At 44.0% G+C, this 22,048-nt stretch overlaps 1 protein-coding gene across 1 annotated transcript in view; it reads right to left on the bottom strand.

Moving 5' to 3' along the window:
* Positions 1–20,882, bottom strand: part of LYN (LYN proto-oncogene, Src family tyrosine kinase) — a 163,750-nt gene extending 142,868 nt beyond the window's left edge. The window contains exons 1-2 of the mRNA XM_030794988.1: positions 20,845–20,882; positions 15,440–15,635 (exon numbers count right to left, since the gene is read on the bottom strand). The gene's annotated coding sequence lies outside the window, so the exon portion shown is untranslated. The remainder of the gene's footprint in view (positions 1–15,439; positions 15,636–20,844) is intronic.
* Positions 20,883–22,048: the final 1,166 nt, after the last annotated feature.

The following is a 22,048-nucleotide window of genomic DNA, read 5'->3' as shown; positions in this document are numbered from 1 at the left end:
GCTTGCTGAAGTGCTGTCTGTTGTTGCTAAGCACCAGAGGCTGTGGCATGGCCACTGGAGAACCGTCCTGCAGGCAGGAGCTACTGTGCTATTGGCTGTGAACTCAATGTAATGAATCAGCCATATATTAAATAAGGTGTCCATTAAACAGAAACACACACCATGTAAGGTTATGTATTAATCATAATGTAATGAAAATGTTGTGTCCAGAGACTCACAGGAACCTAAGAAGCAGTGGCTCGGTATTCGCTAATTCAGTGTTCACAGTGACTATAGAACATAACTACCACAAATAATGGGACGCAGCATACAAGAGCATCCCATCATCCATTGTGGGAAAATGAAATATCTGACCTCTAGGAACTTCTTCATTAGCACCGCCATCATCATCTCATGGGTGGTCATGGTGCTTAAGGCCAGGATTGGTCATGCTGCTCACCTGTTCATGTTGGTCCACCAAATCATCTGTGCTGCAACCCATCCCACTGCCACTGTGTGGGCTGCCCCTGCTACCTCTTCTAGTATTCTTCCATCCAACTCTTGCCAACTTGGCCACAGACCTAACTACCAAGTAGCAAATAATACAGAGTAGTGGTGCTCAACCCTGGCGGCACATTAGAATCACCTGAGCTGCTAAAATATCTCCATGCCCAGGCCCTACCTAGACCAGTTAAATCAAAGTCTTTGGGGGATGGTGAGGGGAACCCCAATTATCAGAGACTGAAAACCTTGCCAGGTGGTTCCAATGAGCAGCCAAGTTTGGGAACCACTGGTGGAGTATGCTCCACCCTCCCCTAGCCTGGAGCTCACCTCTCTGAACAAAGTCCACCTTCCTCAAGCCCTCACACCCCCCGCCGCCAGGTCTTCTGTCTTTAAGAGAGTAGCATGTGGCCAGGGGCAGTGGCTCACACCTGTAATCCCAGCACTTTGGGAGACTGACTTGGGTGGATCACCTGAGGTCAGGAGTTTGAGACCATCCTGGCCAACATGATGAAACCCTGTCTCTACTAAAAATACAAAAATTAGCCGGGCGTGGTGGCTCACACCTGCAGTCCCGGTTACTCAGGAGGCTGAGGCAAGAGAATTGCTTGAACCCAGGAGGTGGAGGTTGCAGTAAGCCGAGATCACACCAGTGCACTTCAGCCTGAGCAACAGAGTGAGACTCGGTCTCAAAAAAAAAAAAAAAAACAAAAAACGTAGCAGCATGGATATATGCCTATGTGTGGTAAAGTGGTAAGGACTGAGAATATTAACCCTGTATTACTGGGGAAAATGGGTGACTTTAGCACAAGTGATTATAGATACAAGGAATTAATAAAGAAAAACAGAAAAATTGCTAAGAATTATTTAGGCTACAAAAAATTTTTAACAACTGTATGAAATATTATTTATACATAAATTGCCACAAGGCAAATTTTTTTTTAAATACTCATCCAATATTAACAGATATTACAGGCCGGGTGCGGTGGCTCACGCCTGTAATCCCAGCACTTTGGGAGGCCAAGGCGGGTGGATCACAAGGTCAGGAGATCGAGACCATCCTGGCTAACACAGTGAAACCCCATCTCTACTAAAAATAAAAAAAAAAATTAGCCGGGCATGGTGGCAGACGCCTGTAGTCCCAGCTACTCGGGAGGCTGAGGCAGGAGAATGGTGTGAACCTGGGAGGCGGAGCTTGCAGTGAGCAGAGATCGTGCCACTGCACTCCAGCCTGGGAGACAGAGCGAGACTCCGTCTCAAAAAAAACAAAAAACAACAGATATTACATGGAGAAAGTATTTATGATCAAGTAGGTTTGGCAACTTTTTGAGCTGAACCCAGTCTCACAAAGCTCCTTGTAGCACAGTGATGTCACTGTTAATCTCCATGAAGGGGCTAAGTGCATTTTTGTCCCAACTCATATACCCAGGTGATGGATTTGCTGAAAGCTGCACCTGAGACCAGCTGTCAAGCAGAAGACACAGCTGTTGATGTGAATAGAGACCTCTCAGAGCCACCAAGCTGGCCATTGTTTCATCATCACCCTAAACTAAATTCAGAAATGCTGAATGTTCATACACCGTAAGACAGCTGAGAGTGGGCAGGAATGTCATGCATCACTGCCACCTGGCACCAGCAGAGCTCCTGGAACTGTGCTCGCTGATGTGCTGCTGCCTTGGCCACTGGCATAGGCATCACAGCAAAATAGTTTTGTGTGTGTGTGCACGTGTGTTTCATTTATTTATTATTTATTTATTTATTTATTTATTTTTTGAGACAGAGTCTCGCTCTGTCACCCGGGCTGGAGTGCAATGGCACGATCTCGGCTCACTGCAACCTCTGCCTCCCGGGTTCAAGCAATTCTCCTGCCTCAGCCTCCCAAGTAGCTGGGATTACAGGCACGTGCCACCACGCCAAGGCTAACTTTTTTGTATTTTTAGTAGAGACAGGGTTTCATCGTGTTAGCCAGGATGGTCTCTAACTCCAGACTTTGTGTCCCACCTGCCTTGGCTTCCCAAAGTGCTGGGATTACAATTATTATTTTTTGAGATGGAGTTTCACTCTTTTTGCCCAGGCTGGAGTGCAATGGCATGATCTCAGCTCACTGCAACTTCTGCCTCCCAGGTTCAAGCAATTCTCCTGCCTCAGCCTCCTGAGTAACTGGGATTACAGGTGTGCGCCACTTCCTGGCTAATTTTGTATCTTTAGTAGAGACAGGGTTTCACCATGTTGGCCAGACTGGTCTCAAACTCCTGACCTCAGGTGATCTGCCTGCCTTGGCCTCCCAAAGTGCTGGGATTACAAGTGTGAGCCACCGCACCTGGCTGACAGAAAAATAGTTTAAATCGTGAGCACGGAAGTGACACATGTAGGTGCCTGCACTCCTTTCCCAGTATGACAGCAAACCCAGCCTTCTTCATTGAGCTTTACATCACTCTATGGGGATGGAGTTTGTGCAAAGTAACCTTTCATGATGAACCACTGGGGACCCTTCAGGGTCCAGTCAAGGCCATTGCCTCTCATTTATTCCTTGACCATGTGAGCCAGACTATGTTTCCATTCACTCATCACCTCCTGTGAGCCAGGAGGAAGATGGGGTCCCATATTCAATTCTACAAAAGCAGCTTGGTAACAGCCATCAGATGATGATGGAGCCAGATGAGGATGTTCGTGTAATAGATAATGATTTTATGTTCTGGTAACATTGTCTGCCTATTTTGATGTTGTGTGGTTTTCATGTATGTACGCGTCTGGTTTGGTGGCCATCTTGGACGTTCAGTTTCTGTCTATGGGGTTTTTTGTGTGTGTTTTTTGTTTTTGAGATGGAGTTTCACTCTGTTACCCAGGCTGGGGTGCTCTTGGTTCTCTGTAACCCTCACCTCACCTCTCAGGCTCAAGTGACTCTCCAGCCTCAGCCTCATGAGTAGCTGGGATTACAGGCATGCACCACCATACACAGCTAATTTTTGTATTTTTAGTAGAGATGGGGTTTCACCATGTTGGCCAGGCTGGTCTCTAACTCCTGACCTAAATGATCCACCCGTCTTGGCCTCCCAAAATGCTGGGATTATAGGCACGCGCCACTGCACCCAGCCTGTCTATGTATATTGCCTTTGAATAAACGCAGCTTCAAATGCTGCTTCTAGTTTTTGGCTGGGTAGGAGGCATGGGCTGAATCCCTCCCAGTTCTCAAGCCTCATAGCATGATGTAGCTATTACCACTTCTTGTATGTGGCCAGCATTGCTGTAAGACAAGACATATTTCACAGAAATCAATAGAGACCTCTCTGAGCCACCAATCTGGTTGTTGTTTCACCATCACTTGAAACTAAATTCAGAAATGCTGGATGCTCATACCCACCCAGCTTGAATTATGGGTGAAGAGGTGTAGGTATGCTTTAATATGAACCTCGTTGGCTGGTTTTCCCAGACCCATAAGCTATCATGTGCCCAGCAACAGTGCTAAGGACACCTTGATGGCTTCATTATAGTCACTTTCCATTCCTTACTTCCACCTCCAGAAAAGTCCAGAAAATACAGAGCATTGCTCCAGGTGACTCAGTAAAATCTCAGCCACCCTCTACAAGGTAAAGCTCATCCCAGGGTAGGCTATGATTTTCTCTGACTCTGGGCACGTCCTTTCATTTATCTGAATGGTTTATGTGTGTCTGTTCCATGGAAGTCCTGTTTATCTTGATTAGTTATTGTTAAGTTCCAAGAATACCACTATCCTAAAAAGACAACTGTCCTATGACATGTAGTATTTGGTTCTTAGTTAGGGATTCTTTAAGTCAGATTGTGGACAGGATGCAAAGTTACGAGTGGAAAAACTTGCACTCATAAAGTCAGAAAGAGAGCCGTATTCATTTACCTTCCAACCCAGCAGGAGAGTTTTGACTGAACTAATATGATTTTGAACCTGAATTGCTTGCTTACATGACCCAAGGATGTCAGAAGAGGTTCTTTCTGTACCTGTGATTACTGGAAAAACTATACTCAACAGGACTCTGTTTGCTCATCTATAAAATGACCCACATCTAGCTCACACAGGTGCTGGGAAGGTGGCCAAGTGGCCCAGCATTCCCAGTCTAAGGAGAAAAGTGATGGCGTGAGGTGGAGGAGGAGGTGGAAGGAGGAGTAGGAGGTTGGCTAATACTATGAGTATACATGATATTGAGAGTATTTTGGGGTGGCTCAGGCCACAACAACAGACATCTTTATGCCTTTGTTTTCACTCACTGCCTTTCTTGACCTCCATCCTCACACAGCTGGGTCTTACCCATCTTTCAAGGACAGCATAAATGCCACCTCACCAAGGAGGACTTCTGCAGACACAGCATATCTCTTCCTTCCTTGAAATCCCACCGAAAGGTCAGGCACAATGACTTACACCTGTAATCTCAGCACTTTGGGAGGCAGAGGCAGGAGGATTCCTTGAGCTCAGGAATTGGAGACCAGCCTGGGCAATATGGCGAAACTCCATCTCTACAAAAAATACAAAAGGCCAGGCGCTGTGGCTCACACCTATAATCCCACCACTTTGGGAGGCCGAGGCAGGTGGATCACTTGAGGTCAGGAGTTCGAGACCAGCCTGGCCAACATGGTGAAACCCCGTCTCTACTAAAAAATACAAAACTTATTCGGGCTTGGTGGCGCATGCCTGTAATCCCAGCTACTCAGGAGGGCTACTCAGGAGGCTGAGGCAGGAGAATCGCTTGAACCCGGCAGGTGGAGGTTGCAGTGAGCCGAGATCATGTCACTGCACTCCAGCCTGGGTGACAGAGCGAGACTCTGACTCCAAAAAAAAAAAAGAAAGAAAGAAATCCCATGGAAAGTGATGTCTAGTTCTTGCTGACACTTGTCAGTTTATACCTTTATTCTAGTATTGTTATTTATCTACACAGAGTTCTTAATACCAGATGGTGAACTCCTGAATGAGGATCTGGGCCTGTCTGTTTGGTTTCGTTTTGATTATTGTTTGTTACCCTAAGCATTAAGTGCAGTGCACGTAAGCAGAAGGTACTCAGAGCAAGTTTGCTAAATGAAAGTTTAGTATGGTGTAAGGGGAAACGCCTACTGTGTTGGAACCCAGAGAGGCAATATTTTGCTTGGTTTGTGGTGAAAAACCTAATGGTGATTGACTCTTCAATCTGCCTCATGGGCTGGGCAAGTCACTTCTGTACATTTTATACACACACACATAATTCTCACAGTAATCTTTGAGGAACATGCTATTAACCCTGTCTTACTTTCAATGCAACTGAGTCGCAGAAGGGTTAAGAAAGTTTTCCAAGATCACACAGGTTACTCACAGCTAGTGAGTGATCAAGTCAAGATCTGACTGTGAGCTTAGCTGGCCAGGCCTGTACCCTTTCTACTGTGCTGCCATGCTCCCTCTCCTCATCTCCTTCCATTGTACAGATTCTTCTGGAGCTTTCTGGGATGTTAGCTACCTTGAGAGCACTCACACATAGGTCCTGTGTATTCCATAAAGTGGGAACTGTGGAAATACTCAGGCTCAATCCTAATACTTGCGGGGTGATTTGTGAGAGTAAAAATGGAGGTCTAAATACCATGTGTCTCATCTATGTATATCAAGTGGCAAAGGTTTTGTTGTTGTTGTTGTTTATTTGTTTTGTTTTGTTTTTTGAGACAGAGTTTCACTCTTGCATGATCTCAGCTCACTGCAACCTCCGCCTCCTGGGTCCAATTCTCCTGCTTCAGCCTCCCAAGTAGCTGAGATTACAGGCGCCTGCCACCACGTCCTGCTAATTTTTGTATTTTTAGTGGAGACAGGGTTTCACCATGTTGACCAGGCTGGCCTTGAACTCTTGACCTCAGGTTATCCACCTGCCTCGGCCTCCCAAAATGCTGGGTACAGGCATGAGCCATCGCACCTGGCCTTCAAGTGACAAAGTATTAAGTAAAATATGGTCTATCCTTCTACTTGGACAAATGTACCCTTTTTTTTTTTTTTTTTTGAGATGGAATCTCACGCCTATTGCCCAGGCTGGAGTACAGTGGCACAATCACTGCTCACTGTGGCCTCAACCTCCTGAGCTTAAGCGATTCTCCCACCTCCCAAGTAGCTGGGACTACAGGTGCATGTCACACATCACTAGGCCCAGCTAATTTTTGTATTTTTTGCAGAAACTGGGTTTCACCATGTTGCCCAGGCTAGTCTCCAACTCCTGGGCTCAAGTGATCTGCCTGCCTCAGCCTCCCAAAGTGCTGGGATCACAAGCATGAGCCACTGCCCCCAGCCTTAAATGTACCTTTTTTATTAGTCAAGGCTCTCCAGAGAAACAGAATCCATAGGAGATATCTCTATTCAAAAGAGAGAGATTTATTCCAAGGAATTGACTCATGTGATTTTGGGGGTAGTGAGTCTGGAATCTACCAGGCAGGCTAGCAGGCTGGAGACCTAAGGCTGAGTTGATGTTGCGACTCAAGTTCAGAGGCAGTCTACTGACGGAATTCCCTCTTCTTCATAGAACCTCAGTCTTTTTCTCTTAAAACCTTTGGCTGATTGGATTGTACCCATGCACGTTATGCAGGGTAATCTGCCTTACTTAATATTTACTGAATTAAATGTTAATCTCATCTACAAAATACGTGGTCTGCCCACAAACACATGGGAAGGGACTTTGGGGTTTGTGGTGCATAGAGCATGGCCTGGGAAGGTTCATGAGCTCCAGAAGAACACAAATCCACAGACTTCTCTCCTGACAGGAGGGCCTACGCAGAGCAGGGCCCTTTATGATGTAGGGACTGGGGCCAGGGTTCTTCTCGTAAGCTCCAGGAATGGAACACATTCGTGCCAGCTTCTCTTGTTGGGCATGAGAACCTGAGATTCCAAGAGCTTTGATGACGTGCCTCAGGGACTCAGTTCATTCAGCTCAGGGCAGCCACCACCACTGCCATTTTTACAAGTTAAAAATGATTGAACATTGGCAAATGTACATGGTTCAACATAGTACAAAAGTACTTAATGCTAAATGTATTTTTATTATAAATATAGGCCAATCTTTGAATAAGCTCCCTGAGAAATAAAACAAAAATAAAATCTTGACAAAAGTAGACTGAAGATGAAATGCAATTACTATGTAATCTGTGTTGGAGCTTAGTAAATGAAAAATTAATTGGACCAATAGAGATGCAGTCAGGAACATAGAAACACAACTTCTGACTTGGTTTACACTCCTACCTCTTACTTTTTCTGGTCTTGGTGGGCTTTAAGGCTGGTTGGGGCCACACAGATGGATTTTGTTGAAGTGGTTGGAATGCTTGGGCTGGAAAGAAACAAGGAGTAAGATGGTGGTTGTAATAATATTGGGGTAAAAGAGACTAATAGTTTACAAATTATTTTAGAATGTATTATTTCAATAATCTTGATAAATCTACAAGGCCGAGAGGGTGGATGTGATTTCCACCCAGTTTTTCAGCAAGGGAGAAAGCAACTAACATTTATTGTGTGATAGGTATCATCCAAGGGGCATTACATGTATGTCATTTAATCCTCAAAGCCACACCAGTGTGGCTACTGTGTCCCTCATTTTACAGATGAAATGGCAAGACTTGCTCAAGGTCACATAGCTGGTGAATGAGGAGCTGCGCCTCAATTCAGGCCTCCTGAGCCAGAACCAGGGTGCTTCCCAGCAGTCTCTGTGCCATATCGTTCAAAGACAAGCCACCTCATCTGTCATCTCTTTACCTCACATGCACATGGCACATGGCCACATCCCAAGTCAGGGTTTCACAGGCACATCCAAGAGGATCTTGAGCTTTTAAAGTTGAGGACAGACCCTTGCCTACCTTTATATTCCTGTGCCTGGCTCGGTGCCAGGCACAAAAGATGTCCAGTGAATGTCTGTTAGATGAATTCATTTTTCAATGTATTAAAGATTAATTTTATAAACAAAATAATTTTATGGTTTTATAAATTGATTAAAGGCTAAGTTCTCTAGGGCATCAGTCAGCCACAGAAATAACCTTTCTTTGAGTAAAAGAATATTGTATGGGAATTATAAGATGTCAGTGCTGGCCCTAGCTCCACCATGTATTAGATGTGAAACCCAGATTTGCTCATTTTTAAGAGGTGGGTTTGGTCCAGATGGCACCTGTAGTAACCTCCAGGTCTCAAATGCTACACTTCTTAGAGGAACACTGAGTGTGAGGACTTTCATTGCCAGTTCAGAGCATTTTCCCTAAGAAAATGATTCACCGTGCCCTGGAACAATGAATTGGGCAGTGTAAAGCAGTAATTTTGCTTAGGCCAATTCGGAAGCTATTTTCAATAAGGAAAAACACTTGAGGGGCATCCACATACAAAAATAGTGGTAAGAAGATTGCCAGGATGAAGAAACTTAAACCTCCACCATCCTTTATGAGCCATTCCAACTAGATACCTGTGCTAAACAAAAGAAAATCTTACAGGGACTAGAAAACTAACATGAAATCTTCTAAAGTTCCTTTAAGAACATTTTGTGATCTGAACCTGAAAACTTAGAATACTACTAAAATATATGGCTGAATAAGGCACATTTCTGATAAAGTACAAATAGTTGTAAGAGAGTATTTTTCAATTTTAACTTATCCCTTTGGCAATACCCAGTTTTCAACCCTAAGAGAAAGGTGTCCCAGAGAGATGGGCTCAGGAAATGATTGAGAACTAATCAAATAAGCTATAGTAATCAAATACCTTAGGCTAAACACAGATTGAGGGGAAAAAATTCAAATTTTAGGACAATGTATTAAAATAAATTAAAGAAGCCATACTGTATATGTATATATAGATATACACATATACATCCATGTGTGATGATATATGTGTCACTTAAGTATGGAAACAGGAATAAGAAATGGGGACCCCTAAGAAGGCTCTATTGGAAATAGCTGGAGGCTTCAGACTAAGTTTCTGAGCAGTAGGTTTTAAGTCCAAGGCAGTAATTGGCAAAGTTCTTCTGTCAAGAAGCAGAGAATTCCAAGACACTACATGTTTTCAGAAAATTCGATTGTTTCCAGCTTTTTCATTAATTTACACATTTTGCATGCCTAGTATTGTACTAATCGAACAGTGGCCTAGCCAACATAAACAATGTTGAATTGGCTAATAACTAGCTATAGGATTGGTGATAAAATGGAAGTAAGTGAAAACTACAAATATCGGCCAGGCTCTGTGGTTCACTTCTGTAATCCCAGTATTTGTACTCAGGAGGCCGAGGTGGGAGAATCCCTTAAGCCCAGAAGTTCAAGACCAGCCTGGGCAATATGGCAAATCTCATGTCTACTAAAAATAGAAAAATTAGCCAGGTGTGGTGGCACAGGCCTGTAGTGCAAGCTACTCGGGCAGCTGAGGTGATAGGATCACTTGAGTTCAGGAAGTGGAGGTTGCAGTGAGCCGAGGTCACGCCACTGCACTCTAGCCTGGGTGTCAGAGCAAGACCCTGAAAAAAAAAAAAAAAAAGAAAGAAAAGAAAAGAAAAAGAAAAAGAAAGAAAGAAAAAAGAAAGAAAGAAAGAAAGAAAAAGAAAGAAAGGAAGCTACAAATATCAGAGACCCTTTCTGTACACAATTATTCTGCATTTGCCACACAAAGCTCTTAGATGTCACCTCTTTTTAATATAAGCTTCATCTGTATGAAGCTATGATCTATTTGGGAGGATACTGTGGTTCCTCTTACAGACTGAAATAATCTCTGTGTGATAATACTACAACTTATTTTTTTCTTTCCAATAAAAATAGTCAAGTTTTGTTGCCATTTTTCACTTTAATGTCATAACTAGAGAATCAGAGAGCCAAGAAAGTGCAGGAGAAGGAACACAGCAGCTGCCGCCACAGCTAGGTGGATACTGGGTGCTTCACATGCTCATTTTTTGTTTCTTCTCACTATAAAGAAATCGAGGTGCAGAGATGTAAAATATCTTCATCTGATGTCATTAAACTACCAAATCTGTTGTTCTGGGATGGAATACAGCACTTTTTTTTTTTTTTTTTTTTTTGAGACGGAGTCTCGCCCTGTCACCCAGGCTGGAGTACAATGGTGAGATCTCGGCTCACTGCAACCTCTGCCTCCTGCATTCAAGCGATTCTCCTGTCTCAGCCTCCCGAGTAGCTGGGATTACAGGTGTGTGCCACCACGCCTGGCTCATTTTTGTATTTTAGTAGAGACAGGGTTTCAGCACGTTGGTCAGGCTGGTCTCGAACTCCTGACCTTGAGATCCACCTGCCTCAGCCTCCCAAAGTGCTGGGATTACAAGCGTGAGCCACCGCCCCAGCTTTTTTTTTTTTTATTTATTTAAAGCGACAGGATCCCAGCCTGGGCAACATGGTGAAACCCTGTCTCTACTAAAAACACAAAAAATTAGCTAGGCATGTTGGCATGCACCTGCAGTCCAGCTACCCAGGAGGCTGAGGTGGGAGAACTACTTGAGCCTGGGAGGTCGAGGCTGCAGTGAGCTGTGATCATGCCACTGCACTCCAGCCTGGGTGACAGAGTGAGACCCTGTCTCAAAAAAAAAAAAAAAAAAGAGAGAGAGAGAGAAAGAGACACAGGATCTTGCTCTTTTGCACAGGCTGGAGTGCAGTGGCATGATGACTGGTTTGCTGCAACCTTCAACTCCTTGGCTCAAGCAGTCCTCCTGCTCAGGTTCCTAAGTAGCTAGGACTACATGCATGTGCCACCATGCCTGGCTAACTTTTGTAGAGGCAGGGTCTTGCTATGTTGTTCAGGCTGGTCTCAAGCTCCTGGGCTCAAGCTGTCCTACCACTTTGGCCTTCTGAAGTGCTAGGTTTACAGGCGTGAGCCACCAATGCCTTTTTGAACCCAGAGCTGATGATCCTCCCATTACCACATGCTTGCTTTTTCTCATTACATGCCAACCGCAATACTTGCTCTATGTTGTTGTATTTTCTTCTCACACAATGATTTGTAATTGGTATTGTTAATTCCCAGGTTGCAGATGAGGAAGTAAAGCTCAGAGAAGTAACTTGCCAACTATTACACAGCCAGTAATTGTCAGGAAAAAATAATTCTCAAATTCATATATTGCCTTTGTGTAATATATTAATATCAGCAGTCAAACGTTTAATCACGGTGAACTGATTACGCATTCATCCTTTGTCCTATGGATTAGAGTGGTGAATATAACTTTCTGGTATGAAATAAAATGCTTAAGAAATTTGAGAACACTTGTGAAAGTGAAGTGCAACCTAATTTGTTAATGTTTTCTAATAGTCTGTCATCATCAGTAGCTAAAGAAACCACAAATTTAATTCTTTAAGCAAAACCAAAATAATAATTCATTGATTTGTTAATTATTTCTTCTTTCTACACATATTAGCTGACTTTTGTCCTATTCTTGCAAATCCTCTCCCATTTTGACTGGTAGCCCAGTAAGCTGTTGCCTATTTATCTGATGATTCTCTCACCATTCTATTGGGAAGAAACAGAAAATCATTTCAAAATCGATATGAGAGCTCTGAGTAAAATAGCATGTTACCAAAACAAAAGTATATACCTTTTAGCTTTTTAGAGAAGTACCTATTTTCCCATTCAAAACAAAAAGTAATAGCCAAAACCAATGTCAAGAGTGGGTGTGAGGCTGGGCGCGGTGGCTCACTCCTGTAATCCCAGCACTTTGGGAGGCCAAGGCGGGTAGATCACCTGAGGTTAGGAGTTCGAGACCAGTCTGGCCAACATGGTGAAACCCCATCTCTACTAAAAATACAAAAATTAGCCAGGCGTGGTGGTGCGCACCTGTAGTTGCAGCTACTCAGGAGGCTGAGGCAGGAGAATTGCTTGAACCCAGGAGGCAGAGGTTGCAGTAAGCCAAGATCATGTCACTGCACTCCATCCTGGGTGACAGAGTGAGATTCTATCTCAAAAATAATAGTAATAAAGAGTGGGAGTGAGAGGTGAGGAGAGTACGAATGAACAAAAAAACAATAAAAAGAGGATTTGTACTCTAAAATAAAAATCTAGCTTGCAGGGATTTTATCAGAAATAGTATCCTTCAACAGTGCCTTTAAAATTCTTTCTTTTTGTGCAAAATTGGAACTATAATTATGTTTTAGTCTTGGGCTAAAATGTGGTTGCCTTTGCATCTCATGCAGGGCCAAAAGAAAAAATTAGAAGCATTGGAAAAACTGCACAGAGACTACAGGATGTCCTGTTGCATTTATCTGAGTAGACAGACCCGTGACTCACTATAAAACTTGACACGTCGGAAATGGTTTTGTTGTGCATGGTACTTTTCTCTTCACAAATATTAAACACATAGATTTGAGGATAACAAGTTATATTTGTCCAAATATAAAGGTGTCTGCTATAATTCCTTTTGAAGTGAGAAGTTAATTCTATGCAATGATAACTCAGAAAGTATACGCAGCATCCAGTCAAGGCTTGTCTCAGAACTCTCAGAAACTCTGGTAATTACCCCTTCTTAAGTAGATGATAATAAATGAGATGAGGAAGATGTCTCTTGATTAAATTGATATATTTTACCATTGTTTGGCAAAGTCGGGGTAGCACTCGCTCTATTGAAAAACCTCTTTAGCCTTGAGCCATACAAAAGTGATGCATTGCAAAAATTCATCAGTAATCTAATAATAATAATAAGAGCAGCTTCACATGAAAAGGGATGGCAACACTTTCACTTTGTGATAAAGCAAAACAAATTCCATGCATTCAATTTTCTGAATCCTTTAAAAAAAAAAAAACCAAAATGAAGAACACATACATCTGTTCTCTTCCTCTTTTTTTTTTTTCTTTTTTTTCAGAGACAGGACCTTGCTCTGTTGCCCAGACTGAAGTGCAGTGGTGCAATCATAGCTCACTGCAGCCTCCAACTCCCGGGCTCAAGCAATGGTCTGGCTTAGCCTCTTGAGTAGCTAGTACTACAGGTGTGCACTACCACACCCAGCTATTTTTGTTTACTTTTAATTTAATTTAATTTAATTTGCTGCTGTTGTTTTGGTTTTTTTGTAGAGACAGCGTCTCCCTATGTTGCCCAGACTGGTCTCAAACTCCTGGCTTCAAGTGAGCCTCCTGTGAAATGCTGGGTTTACAGGTGTGAGCCATTGTGCTGGGCTGCTTTCTTCCCTCCCCTCGCCTCCTCTCCTCATCCCTCCCTTCCCCTCGCCTCCCCTTCCCCCTTCCCTTTCTTTTTCTTTTTTTTTTGAAAGGGAATCTCATTCTGTCGCCCAGGCTGAAGTGCTGTGGTGCGATCTCGGCTCACTGCAACCTCCACCTCCCAGGTTCAAGTGATTTTCCTGCCTCAGCCTCCCAAGTAGCTGGGATTACAGGCACACGCCACCATGCCTGGCTAATTATTTTATTTTTAGTAGAGACAAGGTTTCGCCTATTGGCCAGGCTGGTCTCAAACTACTGACCTCAAGTGATCTGCCCACCTTGGCCTCCCAAAGTGCTGGGATTACAGATGTGAGCCATTGTGCCCAGCCTCTTTTTTGTTTTTTTAATATCGGTTTACACCATCTTATTTAGGGAGCCTAAAATGTCTCCTCTGCATAAATGCTTCCCAATTACCTTAGCTCAAACAATCTTTTTCCTTTCAGTGTACATTTATTGCCAAACAACTCTTAAAAAAAGAAAAAGAGGCCAGGCGCAGTGGCTCACGCCTGTAATCCCAGCACTTTGGGAGGCCGAGGCGGGCGGATCACGAGGTCAGGAGATCGAGACCATCCTGGCTAACACGGTGAAACCCCGTCTGTACTAAAAATACAAAAAATTAGCCGGGCGAGGTGGCGGGCGCCTGTAGTCCCAGCTACAAGGGAGGCTGAGGCAGGAGAATGGCGTGAACCCCGGGGGGCGGAGCCTGCAGTGAGCCGAGATCGTGCCACTGCACTCCAGCCTGGGTGAAAGAGCGAGACTCCGTCTCAAAAAAAAAGAAAAAGAAACAAACAATTTAACAAAGAAAGATTTCCCTTAGTCACTGGGATTGTTAAATGATAATATTTGGCCCTAGTTTCTTCCATTTTTCATCCTTATGCAAACAAATATTGGCATATTTGTGTATGTGTGTTTGTGTGTATCTGTACAGGTATGTGTGTGTATGTAGAGTGTGTGTTTAGGGGTGTAGGGATGGTATTTGTATGTGTGTAGGTATATGGTATTTTATGTGCAAATACAGGTACGTGTGCAGAGCTGTGTGTATGGAGCGTGCATACAGGGATATATATATATATATATATACACACGCAGATAGGCGTATGTAGAATACCTATGTGGGTAAGAGTGTGTGTATGCAGGGCTGTGTTGTGTGTAAGGGTGTTTGTATGTGTGTATGCAGGGGTGTTGGCATGCAAGGATGTATGTGGGAGGTGTTATATGAGTATATGTAGGTTTGAGTGCATGCAGATACCAGTGTGTGTGTGTAGGGATGTGTGTGTGTGGAGTGTAATGTCTGGGAAAGAAGTTTTGAAAAGTGGGCCAGCCATGGGAAGGGATTGAGGTGAAATTAGAAAATAAAGGCGACAGGTGGGAGGCCAGATTGTGCAGAATCTTCGATATGGAGGCAAGGAGTTGACATGCCATTTGATGAGCAGTGGAGAGTCACTGCTGGTGGCTGGCAGGGGCGGGGGGGGGACTGATTATCGGAATCATCATGGGGCATCACTAGGGTTGCACTATTCCTGGGTATTGAGGGTTTGGATTTCATGGGGTTGGGGTTCATAAGACTGGCCTGAGGATTAAATTAGATACTACACATAAAGGACTTAACGTAGCGTGGCTCATGGGAACTTCTCCAAGGAGAAGGAGAGGAGGTAGAAGGGAAAAGGAGAAAATACAGGGACTTGCAAGGAATGCTTCACTTGGGTAGAGAAAGGAAATTTGCATTCTGTTTTCAACGTTTCAAACCATTCCTACTGTGTCTAATTCAGCCTCGGAGTCTGAATGCCTCCAGTGTGCATGGAATAATACTCTCAATATAACTCACACTCGAGGAACTCCAGAAGGGAAGGAAATGCCCTTCTATTCACGTGGGATGGCACTCGCTGCCCATCTTGGGTGGAGTGTTGTCCACTCAGACTTTGTCTTCCAGCCATGGCAGGTGAGGGGCAGCTCGCTGATGGGGGGAGGAAATGCAAATACATCTGCAGGACAAAGAGCCCGGCTCCACAGCTCCACATCAGCCCTATGTGCAAAATGAAATAAAAAGAAAGAATGACAGCTGTGTGACTTATCATATCAGGATAAGGATAGGGGAGTGTTTGTCCACAGGAAATGGACTGTAGTTCCTCCAATTTCTACCTTATGCTCTTAAAGCAGTTACTTTATCTTTTATCTATTGTTATGGACTGAATGTTTGTGTTGCCTCAAAGCTCATATATTGAAATCCTAATCCCAGTGTAATGGTATTAGGAGGTGGGGCCTAGGAAGGTGATTAGGTAATGAGGGTGGAGCCCTCATCAATGGGATTAGTGCCCTAATGAAAGAGACCTCACTAGGTGCAGTGGCTCACTCCTGTAATCCTAGCACTTTGGGAGGCTGAGGTAGAAGGATTGCTTGATCCCAGGAGTTCAAGCCCAGCCTGGGCAACATAATGAGACGTTGTCTCTTTAGAAAAATCATAAAATGAGGCAGGAGGATTGCTTGAGCCCAGGAGGTCGAGGCTGCAGTGAGCCCTGATTATGCCACTGCTCTCCCACCTGGGTGACAGAACAAGACCTTGCTTCAGAAAAAAAAAAGGAAGAAAGAAAAGAAAAGAAAGAGACCTCAGAGCTCTCTCTCTCTCTCTTTCTGCCAAGTGAAGACACAGCAAGAAGACTCGGTGCATCCTAGAGGCAAGGTGCCTAAGTATTTGCATACATTATCTCTTTCATTCCCGTATTTATTCAACGTGAAGTTATTGTTGAATGTTTGCTGTGTGCCAAGTGCTCTGACAGGTAGAAATGATCCCCGTTTTGTAGCAGAGGAAATGGAATGCCGGTGAGACTGAGCGACTTGCCCCTGACAACACAGCTGGCAGGTGGGAGCGCAGCTTACAGCCCAGCTCACAGCCCAGCTCATCGACTGAGCACTCCCCCATCCCATCCCACCCCCAGCTTGGTCAGCTGACCTGATGCACAGAAACAGTGAAAAATCTGTCCTGACAAACAAAAATTAGCCTTGGCCAGAAGATCAAATAACGCACTTGAACACTTGTGTTATCCAGTGTGAAATGCAAATGAATGTGGTGACAGCCCCAAACAAGACACCTCTGCAGCTGCCTTTATAACATTATATAACATAATGTTATAGGGTAACATTCTCTACCCTACACATTGCCTCCTTAGGATACAGAAACCCAAGCGGGAGGGAATACTCTTTGGTCTTTTTCAGACACGGTGACCCAAGGAGAAAAGAGAGACTAGGAAAGAAAAGAAACAAAGTATCTGGTTAACCATCAAATCAAGCTATAAATTCATTAGAAGATAATTTTTTTCTAAAAATAACTTTCTGGTTGACTTTGAGGTTGCTGACAAGTTTCAGTCTAATGAATAGTAGTTTCTAAAAAAAGTGAGATGAAAATAAATGAAGAAGAAATTTTGTTTCTGATCTGGTTTAAATGTTTTTTTAAAAGTGAAACTTTGGATTAAATGTAGAACTGGCAATACTGTGAAACAAAGAAGACAATTTTTGAGAACTTGAACTCTCTCAGTACTGTATCTGCTTAGCTTGATGGTCAAAGTAATAAATTTTTAATAAATTAACAAATTATAAAAGGACACTTTTCAAGATATTAGAAGTAAATTTATTTATTTATTTATTTATATTTTTTGAGACAGGGTTTCAGTCTTTTGCCCAGGCTGGAGTGCAGTGGTGTGATCATGGCTCACTGCAACATCTACCTCCTGGGCTCAAGCAATCATCCCACCTCAGTCCCCCAAGTAGCCAGGGCTACAGGTGTGCACCACCATGCCCAGCTAATTTTTTTGCCCTGGCTGGTCTCAAACTCCTGAGCTCAAGCAATCTGCCTACCTCAGCCTCCCAGCATTCTGGGATTATAGGTGTGAGCTACCGTGCCTGGCTAAAAGTAAAATTTAAAATTATAAGTTGACTATAACCACATTATACATACTACGGTAAATAAAGCCTCCGCTGGCCTGGGGATGTCCTGGAAGGGAAAGAGGTCATGAATTGAGGGTGAGCTCGACCCACTGCACAGTTTAGACTGGGCTCCCCACTCATCGGGGTGGGTGGGAATCATAATCTTGTTTGTTACTTCATTTTTGTTATTGTTTGTTTCTTTTAAGCCTAAATCCTCTGGATTTAGAACACACAGACTTTTGCCAAATTGCGTGCTGATTTTTCTGGTAAACCAAATATTAGAAGCTGAATAATGTCTGACTAAAATTCCTATGTTGAAGTCTAACCCCCAGTACCTTGGAATGTGACTATATTTGGAGAAATGGCCCAGTCTGTGATACTTTGCTGTGGCAGCCCTAGAAACCAATATGCCAACCAACCCATAAACAGACAAAAAAACAGGAAAGAACTAAATGTGCAGGATTCCAAATCCAGTGGCAGCATCTCCCCTATCATGTCCTTCTTCCAGGATAAAAATCACATTAGGGAGAAATACACAGATGGAGACACAACTGTAAATGTAGTGCATGTACAGATACTCCCTCCTTCTGCTCACAAGGAGGCCCTAGGAGATGCAGCACCTCAATCAAAATGAACACCTAGTGCCCAGGTCTTGACTTCTAAGAAGATACAGGACTCCCTGGGGAAAAGGCCAATCCTAGGGCTGGGGCCAGGAAGGTACAAGATGAGCTTGGAACACCTTGTTGAGGCTGAAAGTGAGTACTCAAAACATGATGGGAACAGTCCCAAAAGCATACCAGGGCCACCCTAAAAAAGCTCCCATTTGCCAAAGCTGGGTCAATTTAACCAGATTTGGTTAAATTATAAAATAATGTAGGCCGGGCGCGGTGGCTCACGCTTGTAATCCCAGCACTTTGGGAGGCCGAGGCGGGCGGATCACGAGGTCAGGAGATCGAGACCACGATGAAACCCCGTCTCTACTAAAAATACAAAAAATTAGCCGGGCGTGGTGGTGGGTGCCTGTAGTCCCAGCTACTCGGAGAGGCTGAGGCCGGAGAATGGCGTGAACCCGGGAGGCGGAGCTTGCAGTGAGCCGAGATTGCGCCACTGCACTCCAGCCTGGGCGACAGAGCGAGACTCTGTCTCAAAAAAAATAAAATAAAATAAAAATAAAAATAAATAAATAAATAAAATAATGTAAGTAGCAAATTATAATGGAGTGTAACCTGTAGAAGAAAATACAAACCAAAAGTCTATGCTGACATTTACATCTATTTATTTATTTATTTATTTATAGACAGAGTTTTACTCTGTCGCCCAGGCTGGAGTACAGTGGTGCGATCTTGGCTCACTGCAACCTCCACCTCCCAGGTTCAAGAGATTCTCATGCCTCAGTCTCTGGAGTAGATGGGATTACAGGCACGCAGCACCATGCCTGGCTAATTTTTTTTTTATTTTCAGTAGAGACAGGGGTCTTGCTATGTTGCCCAGGCTGGTCTCCAACTCCTGGTCTCCAATGATCTGCCTGTCTTGGCCTCCCAAAGTGCTGGGATTACATGCATGAGCCACTGCGCCTGGCCTGTGCTGACATTTAAATGGGAAGCTTGATGAGGAACAGAATACTTACCTACTTTCAAAGCTTCTCTTCAGAAAATACCTACTTATTATAAAGGGGAAAAGAGTTAAGCATTCAATGGAAAAACCTGGCAGACATCAGTTTCAAGGGGTCGAAATAATCAGACAAACTGGTATTGCTACGATCTTCTAGGACACACAGAAAGATATGGCATCACCAAGGAAGCACAGCCTAAGTCAATCTAAGAAGAAGCATCAGACAGGCCTGAGTGAGGGCCTTTCTTCGAAATAACTGACCTGTAATCTCTCAAAGGGTCAAGGTCCCAGGAACTGTCCCAGTCTAAATGATAATAAAGAGATCTTCGCTCAGTGCAGTGCCTGACTCTGGTCTGGAGGTCTTGCTCTAAAGGACATGGTTGGGACAATTGGCAAAACCTAAAGGGTATCTGAAGATTAGATGGAAGTAATACATCAATGTTAATTACCCAATTTTTATCCTTGTTCTGTGGTTTTGTAGGAATTGTGTAGAAAGTATTAAAGGGTGATAGTGTTTTAAAAATAGGATTTATTTATTTATTTAGAGACAGAGTCTCCGTCTGTCGCCTAGGCTGGAGTGCAGTAGCACAATCATGGCTCGCTGCAGCCTCTGCCTCCCAGGCTCAAGTGATCTTCTAGCCTCAGCCTCCTGAGTAGCTGGGACTCCAAGGCACACTCCACCATGCCTGGCTAATTTTTGTAGTTTTTGTAGAGATGGGGTTTTGCCATGTTGCCCAGGCTGGTCTCCAACTCCTGAACTCAAGCAATCCTTCCACCTCAGCCTCCTAAAGTGCTGGGATTACAGGTGTGATCAACTGCACCTGGCCAGGTTTTATTTTTATTTAGGTATAATGAGGCCAACAGATCAGGAGACAAAGAGTTTTTTGGATAGGTGCAGTGGCTCATGCTTATAATGTGTTCTGGGAGGCCAAGGTGGGAGAATCACTTGAGTCCAGGAGTTTGAGACCACCTTGGTCAACATAGCAAGACCCCAGCTCTGCAAAAAATTTCTTTTTAATTAGGCCAGGCGTGGTAGCTCAAGCCTGTAATCCCAGCACTTTGGGAGGCCAAGGCGGGCAGATCACAAGGTCAGGAGTTCGAGACCAGCCTGACCAGCATGGTGAAACCATGTCTCTACTAAAAATACAAAAATTAGCCGGGCGTGGTGGTGCTTGCCTGTAATCCCAGCTACTCAGGAGGCTGAGGCAGGAGAATTGCTTGAAACCGGGAGGAAGGGGTTGCAGTGAGCTGAGATTGAGCCAAAAAAGAAAAGTTAGCCAACTGCCGGGCGTGATCACTCATGCCTATAATCCCAGCACTTTGGGAGGCTAAGGCGGGCGGATCACCTGAGGTCAGGAGTTCGAGACCAGCCTGGCCAACCTGGCAAAACCCCATCTCTACTAAAAATACAAAAATTAACCGGGCAACAGAGTAAGACTCCATCTCAAAAAAAAAAAAAAAAAAAAAAAAGAAAGAAAGGAAGAAAAAAGAAAAAGAAACAAGAGAGAGAATAATTTCCGACTGTACCCACTTTCTCTGCTATATTTAACTTCTGGAGAGCAAGGAGAATGTCTTGTTCACTCTGCATTCCCCAAAGGCTCAGAATTTTCAAGCACATAGCGTGAACTCAATAAGCGTTGAACAAAAGAGTGAATGCATCAGTGAGAAAAAGAAAGGGTCAGGCCGGGTGCAGTGGCTCACACCTGTAATCTCAGCACTTTGGGAGGCCGAGGTGGGCGGATCACAAGGTCAGGAGATTGAGAGACCATCCCGGCTAACACGGTGAAGCCTCGTCTCTACTGAAAAATATAAAAATTAGCCGAGCATGGTGGCATGCGCCTGTAGTCTCAGCTACTCAGGAGGCTAAGGCAGGAGAATCGCTTGAATCCAGGAGGTGGAGGTTGCAGTGAGCCGAGATTGCGCCACTGCACTCTAGCCTGGGCAACAAGAGCAAGACTCTGTCTCAAAAAAAAAAAAAAAAAAAGGTCTTGCTGTTCACTCTGTGTGGTTAGCTCCTGACCAGTTTCTGTTCTCTCTGTTCATGTGGTGGACCGTTTGGTGTCACGGCTTGGGGTTTTCTCCTAAATCACAGTCTACTTAGTTTTTCAAGATTCTCTAGACTGGGCGAGATGGCTAACACCTGTAATCCCAGCACTTTGGGAGGCCGAGGTGGGCAGATCATCTGAGGTTGGGAGTTCGAGACCAGCCTGAACAACATGGAGACACCCCGTCTCTACTAAAAATACAAAATTAGTCGGGTGTGGTGGAGCATGCCTGTAGTCCCAGTTACTCAGGAGGCTGAGGCAGGAGAATCGCTTGAACCCGGGAGGCAGAGGTTGCAGTGAGCAGAGATCATGCCACTGCACTCCAGCCTGGGCAACAAGAGCAAAACTCCGTCTCCAGAAAAAAAAAAAAAAGAGTCTCTAGCAAGTACAAGAGGTCAAATTGTAAAATTGCCGTAACTCTGATTCTCCCTCTTTCTTCTTTTGCCACTGGACATTTACTTAGACCCTAAAAAGTACAAAATCAGATTTAATCTTATGGGTGTTAATAGCAGCCTTTCATTCTGTTCTGTACTGGACAAGTGGCCATAATTTCTCAAATGAGAGTTAGCATTTGGCAAACAGAAAATTTTACATTAGTGAGCCTAGGAGTTTGAGGCTGCATTGAGCTATGATCATGCAAACCTGGGCAATAGAGTAAGACCCTGTCTCAATAAATAAATAGATAGATAAAAATTTTATTTTATTATTGTTATTATTTTCTTTTGGAGATGGAGTTTCACCCTGTTGCCCAAGCTGGAGTGCAGTGTCACAATCTCGGATCACTGCAACCTCTGCCTCCCAGGTTCCAGTGATTCTCCTGCCTCAGCCTCCCAATAGCTGGGACTACAGGCGTGTGCCACCA

This window comes from Nomascus leucogenys, chromosome 16 (assembly GCF_006542625.1).
Source record: "Nomascus leucogenys isolate Asia chromosome 16, Asia_NLE_v1, whole genome shotgun sequence".
Classification (NCBI taxonomy): domain Eukaryota; kingdom Metazoa; phylum Chordata; class Mammalia; order Primates; family Hylobatidae; genus Nomascus; species Nomascus leucogenys.
Note: the sequence above shows the minus strand (reverse complement) of the source record. Positions and strands in the feature narration are given on the sequence as shown.